The sequence below is a fragment of the Gossypium arboreum genome, chromosome 11 (assembly GCF_025698485.1).
Source record: "Gossypium arboreum isolate Shixiya-1 chromosome 11, ASM2569848v2, whole genome shotgun sequence".
Taxonomy (NCBI): Eukaryota; Viridiplantae; Streptophyta; class Magnoliopsida; order Malvales; family Malvaceae; genus Gossypium; species Gossypium arboreum.
The window spans coordinates 55,049,987-55,060,791 of record NC_069080.1 but is presented as its reverse complement, the minus strand read 5'-3'; positions in this window follow the sequence as shown (position 1 = coordinate 55,060,791).

Genomic DNA, 10,805 nt, shown 5'->3' with positions numbered 1-10,805 from the left:
AATTATAAAGTAGTTAAATGTTTAGGGGCAAAATAGTAATTTTTTCATATTATGAATTTTGGGTTGAATTGAATAGATTAAATACTAAATGAATTGAATTTGATTTATTTAGATCAAGGTAAGCCTCGTACAGATCTGGAACAAGGAAAAGATAAAGTTTTGGAATAGTCGATCCATTTCGTCGTTTTTATGATCGAGGTAAGTTCGTATATTAATAAGCATTAAATTATTTGTGTTTTAATTATCATTACATTATTGGTGAATATGACTTCATGGATATACTCGATGAAGTTTTGGCAATATATGAGATCTCGATTGAACCTTAGCAATAGATAGGATACAAATGATATGTCATTAGGGGTTACCATGTTTTGGGTGCTGGTCCGTACGTTCTACCAGTGGCTGAGTTTTTAGAGTGTGTTACTGTAATATCCCGAATCAGGGCCTAATCGGAATAGTGGTTTCGTGACCATAAATCCGAGATAGAAATAATTATTTTATAATTATTTTGAGGTTTATGATATGATTGCATGATTGTGTGAAAATTTCGTGATGAAATTCTATGCCTAAAGTGCTTAAATTGAAAGTAGGGACTAAATCGAATAAGTTGTAAAACTTGTATTCTAGAAGTTTTTAGTATGAAATTGCTTTGAAATATTTATTAGGAGGTCTTAAATAGCAATTTTACCAATTTTAAGTTCATGGACAAATTTAGGACATGGAAGGAATTTTGGAAAGTTTAGTAGTAAGGGTATTTTGGTCATTTAGTTATTAAAATGAATTAAAACAAAATTAAAAGCCAATTTTGTCCATCTTCTTCATTAGGCCGAAATTTCAAGGGTTCTCCATAGCTAGGGTTTGTTTCAAGCTTCCAAGCTCCATAGTAAGTGATTCCAAGCCCGTTTTAATGATTCTTACGTTTTGAGATCCCGTAACTCGATAAAGCTTATGTTAGCAATAATTTAACCTAGGGTTTATATTTGGAAAAATACCCATAGGTGAAATTTGTGTATTTTGATGTTTTATGATAGAATATGAAGTTTTAAATTATGTTAGACAACTTGTACTACTCGATTTTAAGCAAAAACGAGTAAAAGGGCTTAATCGGTAAAAATACCTAATAGTCACAAGTACATGTTAGAGTGAGAATTTGATGTTGCCATAGAAGAGAAAAGTGATCAGCATGTTGTAGAACATAAGAATAAGGAATAAAGTTTAATCCCGAGCCTAGGGGCAAAAATGTAAATATGCAAAAGTTTAGGGGTAAAATTGTAATTTTGCCAAAATTTGAGTTAAGGATTAATTTGATAATGTGAGTATTAAATAAGCTAAATGTGTTATTTTAGATCAAGAAAGACGTGGAATCGACCTCAATCGAGGAAAGGAAAAGATTGTGGACTAAATTGCAAAGTCCTTGTATTTTGGTACCAAGGTAAGTTCATGTGTAAATAATGTAGCATAAATGTTATTTTTAAGTTATTAATGTTAATTATATGATATGCTGATTTTTAATCGTGAAATATTATGCTTTGTGGTTAATGTTGAGTAATATGCAAATTATGTTTACTACTTGATAAATATGAATTGCTACCGAGTATCGGTTCCGATATTCCATGGAAGACGGCAAATGTGAGATGGAGGGAAAAAGCCCGTTTGAACCTTAGGAATAGATTAGGATACAAGTGACATGCCACTAGGATGGTTGAGCATCCGAACTCGTTGAGTTGAGTCCGAGTTCGTGAAATGTAACTAGGCATCCGAGCTCGTTGAGTTGAGTCCAGGTTCACTTATGGATGTGAACGCCCGAGCTCGTTGAGTTGAGTCCGAGTTCGCTTATGGGCGGGTTACATGATTGCTTGATTGCATATATGGCACTTATGTGCAAGTTATCCATGTATCCGAATTATATTCCGATGTGTTCAGCGGTAAAGTTCTACTCAAATGGAGGAATATTCGAGATGTAAAGAGGCGTATTGGTAAGTGATGTGAAATGGATATTTTGGACAGGTATGTATTTAACCCTCGGGTTGAGTATTGATACAACCACGATAAGGTAATAAGATGATGAAAAATGATTAAAAATGTGATATGTGTTTTAGTGATACATGCTAATGTTGATTGGTATGACTGTTTGTTATGTTACTTATTATTTGCATATGAACTTACTAAGCATTTATGCTTACTCCGTCCTTCTTACTCATTGTAGTTTTGGACAAGCCAGCTCAGGAGTCGGGATAGGTCGAAGGCTCAGTCACACTATCAAGAAGACTTTTGGTAAATGGCTTGTAAATTTAAGTATGGCATGTATAGCAATATACCTATTTTGTGTAAATGCTCTTATGGTATGGTTGTGAAATGGTTGAGGAAATGCTTGATAATGATAAATTATGAAAATGGTTAGTTTAGATTATGTTTGATGTTAAGGAAAACTATTAAGATACTTAGTGCATAAAAACTCATAAAAAGGATGAAATTTACCATAAACAGAATATCGCAGCAACACTAATGCGAGTTTGAAAATTTACTAAAACTCATAGAAATTGAATTTGGTGATGTACTTCATATCAAATTGAAGCTTATTATGTCTAGTTTCACGTGAAATAAATGAAACAAGTAAAGGAATTATATGTTAGAAGATATTTGAATTTTAGTGAAACAGAGTCATAGCAGTTTCTGAATCCCCTGTTCCTACTTTAGAAATTCACCATAAATTGTAAATATATAATTAGGTGGTTTATTTTATATCCTCAGAATACTTATTGAGTCTAGTTTTAGTAGAAACAATTCTCATAGTCATATGAATTTTTTACAGAGAGAAATGTGGTTCGTAGTAAACAGAGGTCAGACCAGTCGAGTCCTGAAATAGGGGTAACTTTAACTAATAAACTGTACTAATTGGTCCAACCAAAAACTCTATAAAAACATTAGTAGATAGGTATATGAGTCTAGATTCAGGGAAAATTTACGGATCTTACTTTCGAGTTTCAGTAACTCGAGATATGATTTTCTTGTATTTGTGGACGCAAGTAGCTTAAAAGCTGTGAATGTAGAAACAAATAATCCAAAGTTCTAAAAATGTTAAACTAAGCTTAGTAACACCTCATACTCGACTCCGGCGATGGTCTCGGGCGTGGGGGCGTTACATTTAGTGGTATCAGAGCCAGGTTTAGTCGGTTCTCAGACTACGTGTTGTATGTACGGATTTTGCTATACATGCCATAAGTATAAATTGTGATAGTGTGACGACTTCTGACCTTTTTAAATGATTTTTTTTATAGTAAATGGATCCCGATCCAGCTATGGCAGATGAAGTAGAGAGTAATGCGCCAGCTCCGACTGAAGGAGCAATACGACTGAAAATCCACCTCCCTCTGTTGGTCGGGGAGGAGGAGAAAGGGTCGGAAGCCTTTCTCCAAATGATGAGTGCATGGTACACTCGAGTTCGTTCAGACGAACCCAAATGTACAACCTCCCCCACCTCCCCAATCCTCAACCTGTACCCCCGATGCCTCAGGGTGTAGACCTGATGAAATTTCATAGAACTCCAGTTGATAGAATTCGCAAGCAAGGGGCCGAAGAATTTAAAGCAAATATTGATGATGATGTCGAGAGAGCGAGTTACGGCTTGAAAATTCAATCCGGGTATTTGTGAATTATCTTGTACACGAAGAATGTTTGAAATCGTTATATATTTGTTGAGGATTCACTTATAATTGGTGGAAGACTTTGATTTGGTGGTACCGAAGAGAAAATAACACAGGAATTCTTTCAAGAAGAGTTTGGAAGAAATATATTAGTGAAAGATTTATTGATCGAAGCGTAAAGAATTTCTTAAGTGAAGCAAGGTAATATGATGATTCTGAGAATCTGAAAGAGAGTTTGTTCGATTAAGTAAGTATGCGGAGAGTATGTTCCTCAGAGGCCAAGATGTGCCGACGATTTGAAGACGAGCTCAACGAAGACATCAAGGTATTTGTTGGAATTCTTGAATTAAAAGAAATGGTAGTATTGGTTGATCGAGCTTGTAAGGCCGAAGAATTACTTAAAGAAAAGAAAAAGGTAGAGGCTGAGACTAGAAATTGGAAGAAAAGACCGATGAGCGGTTCATTTTCATAGCAACCTGGAAAGTCAAGGAATATGAATCCTCATTCCCAAGCTTCAGCTGGGCAATCATATGGGAATTATAGGAAGCAAAATGTGGGTCCTAAATCCCAGACTACTTCGGCAGCCAGTGTAGGGAACTCGAGATTTGTTAAACCAGAGTGCCAGCGGTGTGGTAGAAATCATTTTGGTCCGTGTAGAGCAAATGAATGTTTTCGATGTGGTTCTCCGGATCATTTTATTAGAGACTGCCCAAAGAGAGCTGAAAAAGAAAAATTTCAAAATACAAAAACAAGTGGGGTGGATTCGAGAGGAAGATATCCAAGAAAAGCTGGGAGCGAAGCAAGCAGTAAGAATGAAGCCAAGGATGCACCAATTAGACCTGAAGGAAGGGCTCCGGCTAGAACTTATGCTATTAAAGCACGTAAAGATGCTTCCTCACCTGATGTGATTACCGGTACATTTTCCCTCTATAATGTTAATGTTATTGCTTTGATTGATCTGGTTCTACTCATTCATATGTATGCATGGCTGGTGTCTAGTATGAATATACTGTTGAGAACACGAATTTATGATTAGAGTGTCGAACCCGTTAGGCAAATGCGTGATAGTTGATAAAGTAAGCAAGAAATGCCCTTTAATGATTCGGGGTCATTACTTTCCGGCCGACTTGATGTTGTTACCGTTTGATGAATTTGATGTTATTTTGGGTATGGATTGGTTGATATTGCATGATGCTAAAATAAATTGCAAAGAAAAGGTTATAGAATTAAAGTGTGAAAATGGTGAAACTCTGCGGGTTGAATTAGATAAATCAGAGGCATTGCCTAGTGTGATTTCTTCAATGTCGGCTCAAAGATATCTGAGAAAGGGTTATGAAGATTATTTGGCGTATGTAATTAATACAAAAGAAGTTGAAAAGAAAGTTGAATCAGTGCCGGTTGTGTGTGAATTTGCGGACGTATTTCCAAAAGAATTGCCGGGTTTGCCTCCAGTCAGGGAAGTAGAATTTGGTATTGATTTGATACCGGGAACAGCTCTGATTTCAATTGCTCCTGTAACACCCCGAACCTGAGACCGTTGCCGGTGTCGGACACGAGAGGTTAACAAGCCAAAACCACTTATAGCACCGACCAACTTGACATTCCGTGCAAGCTGGAAAAGCTGCGTCCTTGTTGCCTTAAAAAGCATATTTCGAGTTACGAACTCGAAACTGATTCCGTAAATTTTCCTGAATTTAGACTCATATATCCATCCCTGGATTTTTTAGAATTTTGGTCGGGCCAATTGGTACAGTTTATTAGTTAAAGTCACCTATGTTATAGGGGTCGACTACACTGACCTTCGCGTTACAACTTGAATATCTCTCTGTACAGGGTTTCAATACTGATGTCGTTTGTTTCTAATGAAACTAGACTGAAAAGAAATCTGGACATATAAGGCATGACTTCTAATTCATTCTGGATAATTTATGGTAAATTTTCAAAGTCGCGACAGGGGACCCGAAACCGTTCTGGCCCTGTCTCACGAGAACTTTAATATCTCTCAATTATACTGTTCATATGATCGTTTCGTTACTTTCATATGAAAATAGACTCGTCAAGGTTCGATCACATAATTTATTAAATATTTAACACCATTCCTAAAAATTTTGGTGATTTTTCACATCCACGTCACTGCATTTGGCAGCCTCTCATTTTTAAGGTAGGCTTTACCTATATTGTAGTTCCCATGGACCAACTATAGTCTAGTCATACTTAGGTCCACATATGATCATATTTAGCCATTCCAATGGCTGATCATGTGACCAACACTCTCATTCCAAACCATAATCACATCATGAAACCAAATATAATTACAAACCACATATGGTCAAATTCCATACTCCACTTTTACGAACCATTTTCGCATGGCGCACACATATACATCACAAAGTACTTAAAAACAACCGAGGGTGGTCCTATACATGCCATATCCAAAACTCAACTAAAGGAGTACCAAAAAGGGCTTTGATAGTGTGGTTGACTTCAACTTCTATGATCCCGAATCCGATCGCTAACGAGCAAAATCTATAAACAGAGAAACAAAGAAACGGAGTAAGCAATTTATGCTTAGTAAGTTTCGAGCCATAATATACACACCACCAAAGCATAGCATTCAAGTAGCTAAACAATAATTCATATGCACAATTTCTCAAAGACATGCTTACTTCACAATCCCAACTCTTATATTCATACACAAATAACGGCCTAGTTAATGCCGATAGCTCATTTATCATTAGAGCGAATATTCATACGCACTTACTCATAGTGTCTGAAGCACACACAAAACATACCTTGTTGTTGGGAATTTCACAAGTGCATTAACTGAAAATTTTCCAGCAAGTTCAAAGTTCTCGAATCACATACCTTCGGAGTTTATCCGGATATAGCAACTCGTTCAAACGCCTTGGGACATAGTCCGGTTATGGTAACCCGCACAAAGGCCTTGGGACTTAACCCGGATATCACAATTTGCACAATTGCCTTGGGCTTAGCCGGATATCATAACTTCGCCCAATTGCCTTGGGCTTAGCCCGATATCATAACTCGCACAATTGCCTTGGGCTTAGCCGGATATCACTCGAACATTCATACACATCTTTGTTTCAATTTCATAACACAACTTTTATGCACAATTCACTTAGCAAAAATATCATTTCGGCTCAATGGCCACATACGAAGGCACAATTTCGATTGCTTATTACTTCATTCAATCGAATCAAAATCTAAGTTTCGATACTCGAAAACTTACCTCGGACGTGGTCGAACGATTTCGACGGCTATTCGACGACTTTTTCCTTCCCCTTATCGGATTTAGCTCCCCTTTGCTCTTGAGCTTAATTTAACAAATAAATTGGTTTTATCATTTGAGCATCGAAAGAGGAATTCAAGATACCTAGCCAATATATATGCTCATTAGGCATCAAAGTCGCATATGTACGAAATCACGAATCGAACTCAACACATTAGTTAATATTCCTCTTAGCCGAATTTTCTAAGCCAAGAATAGGCATCAATATGCTTGCCTCTAACCGAATGCATGCACACCAATTTCCCCTCATGTGGCCGAATATGCATGTCCATGTTGAGGCCAATTATGCACTTAATACCACACAAAAACAGCATGCATTTTACTAACTAATGCATTACATATTGTAGCTCAATACACATCTCTCATGTACTTCATAACCGAAACATCATCACAAGCAAATATATACCTTGAAATAGTATATATGTCATGCCAATACATCATGTGCAAACATGTATACACATATAGGTGCAAGGCCGAATCTCAAGGGGTTCATACCCATCCAAACACAAATTTTTACCAATCAAGTAACAAGCATAAATCATGCTCATGAATGCACCATGGCCAAATACATCACAACCATACTCTTTCAACTTCGGTCATGGTTAAACAAAGAATTCAATGTCCTACTCAAGAATACTAAAGAGAAATTTCAAGAGTAGTCAATCCATCATTACATGCATCATCAACAAGCTTCACATTTAGCATGCAATGGCTTTAACACAATATCAACCTTGGCCAAATACCATTTTTCATGGCATAGCAAGGATTTGAACCATGGCTAACATGCACATCAAGTTAGCAACCAAAACAAGCATGAATCTCATGACCCAACCTCAACATACCTTAATCTTGATGCAAGTATAGCCAAATCTCCTTCTAGATCTCTTCTAAACTAAAAATGGAGCAAAATTTCCTTCCTTCTTAGAATTTTCAGCCCAAAGAAAATGAGAATGGATGAACCAAATTTTTTCTTTTCCTTTCTCTCAACTCACGGCCAAGGGGGAAGCATGGATGAGACCATTTTTTTTCTTTCTTTGCCCATGCTCTTTATTTTATTATTTCACCCTAATGCACCAACAAAACATGTTTCATGACATGTTTTGCCCATCCACTCTTGCCATGGCCGGCCACTTCATGTTGGGGAAATTGACATGCAAATCCTTATTTTGCATGCATGTTCAACTAGTCATCACACCTTTCCCCATCATACTTTCAAAGTTTACTACTAGGTCCTTTCTAATGAAATTCACATTTATAACTCTAAATCGAAACATCAAAATGTCACACATGAATTAACACATATTATAGGCATCAAAATAAATTATAAATTATTTTTATGCCTCGGTTTTGTGGTCCCGAAACCACCTCCCGACTAGGGTCAATTTTGGGTGTCACAACTCTCCCCACTTAAGAAATTTTCGTCCCGAAAATCTTACCGTAAATAGGGTTGGATATCGCTCTTTCATAGAGTTCTCGTTTCCCAAGTAGCTTCTTCTATCCGTGTTTGAGCCATAACACTTTCACTAGCGGAACCCGCTTGTTTCGCAACTCTTTCACTTCACGTGATAGGATACGAATCGGTTCTTCCTCATAACTCATATTGGTTTGAATTTCAACCTCTGATGGACTAATCACGTGCGATGGATCAGATCTATAGCGTCGAAGCATCAAAACATGAAAGACATCGTGAATCTTTTCGAGTTCAGGGGGCAAAATCAAATGATATGCCACTGGACCGACTCGCTCGGATATCTCATATGGCCCAATGAACCTCGGGCTCAACTTGCCCTTACGGCCGAATCTGAGTATCTTTTTCCAAGGCGAAACCTTGAGAAACACTTTATCTCCCACCTGATACTCGATGTCTTTTCGTTTCAAACCCGCGTACGACTTCTGACGATCGGAGGCTATCTTCAGACTTTCACGGATTACTTTCACTTTCTGTTCAGCATCTCTAATTAAATCCACCCCGAAAATTTTGCTTTCACCGAGCTCAGTCCAAAACAATGGTGTACGGCATTTACGACCGTACAAAGCCTCGTAGTGTGCCATCTTAATACTTGATTGAAAACTATTGTTGTAAGCGAATTCAATCAAAGACAAATATCGTCCCATGAACCATCGAACTCGAGGATGCAACATCTTAACATATCCTCAAGTATCCGAATTATCCGCCGGATTGACCATCGGTTTGGGGGTGAAAGCGGTTGAAATGTAGCTTGGTACCCAAAGCTTCTTGCAACTTCTTCCAAAATCGCAAGGTAAATCTCGGATCTCTATCCGATCACGATGGAAATAGGCACCCGTGTAATCTCACAATCGAGAAGCGTACAATTCGGCTAGTTTGTCCATTGAAAAATCCGACGACGGGATAAAGTGAGCCAACTTAGTCAATCTATCTACCACGACCCAAATCGCATCCTTCTTACTTGCGACAATGGCGGTCCGGATACAAAGTCTATTGTGACTCGATCCCATTTCCACTCGGGTATCGTGGTGGTGAAGTAATCTCAAGGCACTTAATGTTCGCTTTCACTTGTTGACATATTAAACATCTCAAAACAAAGTCGGAGATGTCTCGTTTCATACCATGTCACCAAAACCGACGTTTCAAATCGTTGTACATCTTCGTACTCCCCGGGTGGATTGCCATTCGGCTACAATGGGCTTCGTTCAGAATTATCGAAATAAGTTCCGAATTCTTTGGAACACACAGACGACTTTTGAACCTCAAACAATCGTCATCATCGATTTGAAATTCCGAGTCCTTGTTCGGAACACACTCAGCCCGTTTTGCAACGAACTCATCATCGACTTTCTGAGCTTCACGAATTTGAGGTATCAATAATGGTTTGGCTTTCAATTCAGCTACTAACACATTGTCGGGTAGAACAGACAAGTGTACATTCATCACTCGTAAAGCGAATAATGATTTACGACTTAAGGCATCCGCAACCACATTCGCCTTTCCCGGGTGATAGTCAATGACCAGCTCATAATCCTTTAACAGCTCGAGCCAACGTCTTTGTCGCAGATTTAAGTCTCTTTGAGTCATCAAATATTTGAGACTTTTGTGATCCGGATACATGGCACTTCTCACCAAATAAGTAATGTCGCCATATCTTTAAAGCGAATACGATGGCGGCCAATTCGAGATCATGGGTCGGATAATTTTTCTCGTGTGGCTTTAATTGCCTCGACGCATAGGCCACAACTCGACCTTCTTGCATCAATACGCAACCTAACCCGAGTAGGGATGCGTCACTATAAATAACAAACTCTTTGCCCGATTCGGGTTGCACTAGAATTGGGGCTTCATCAAATAAGTTTTCAGTTGATCGAAACTTTTTTTTGACATTTCTCCGTCCATTCGAACTTAACATCCTTTTGGAGTAACCGTCATTGGCGTGGCTATCGTCGAGAAACCTCTTACAAATCGTCGGTAATAACGGCAAGCCCCAAAAGCTCGAACCTCGGTAATATTTCTGAGGCTTCCAGTTAAGTATGGCTGAAATTTTGTTCGGTCGACTCGAATACCGTCTGCGATATCACATGCCCCAAGAAGCTAACCTCTCTTAACCGAACTCACACTTCTTGAACTTAGCATATAATTGCTTATTCCAGTAAAATTTGCAGCACTAACCTCGGTGTTCAGCATGTTCGGTCTCATTTCTTGAATAGACCAAGATGTCATCAATGAACACGACTACGAACCGATCCAAATATGGTCGAAGATCCGATTTATTAAATCCATAAATACCGCAGGGCATTAGTAAGCCCAAACGGCATCACTAGGAACTCGTAGTGACCATATCTCGCTCAAGGCAATCTTGGGTACGTCGAATCTCGAA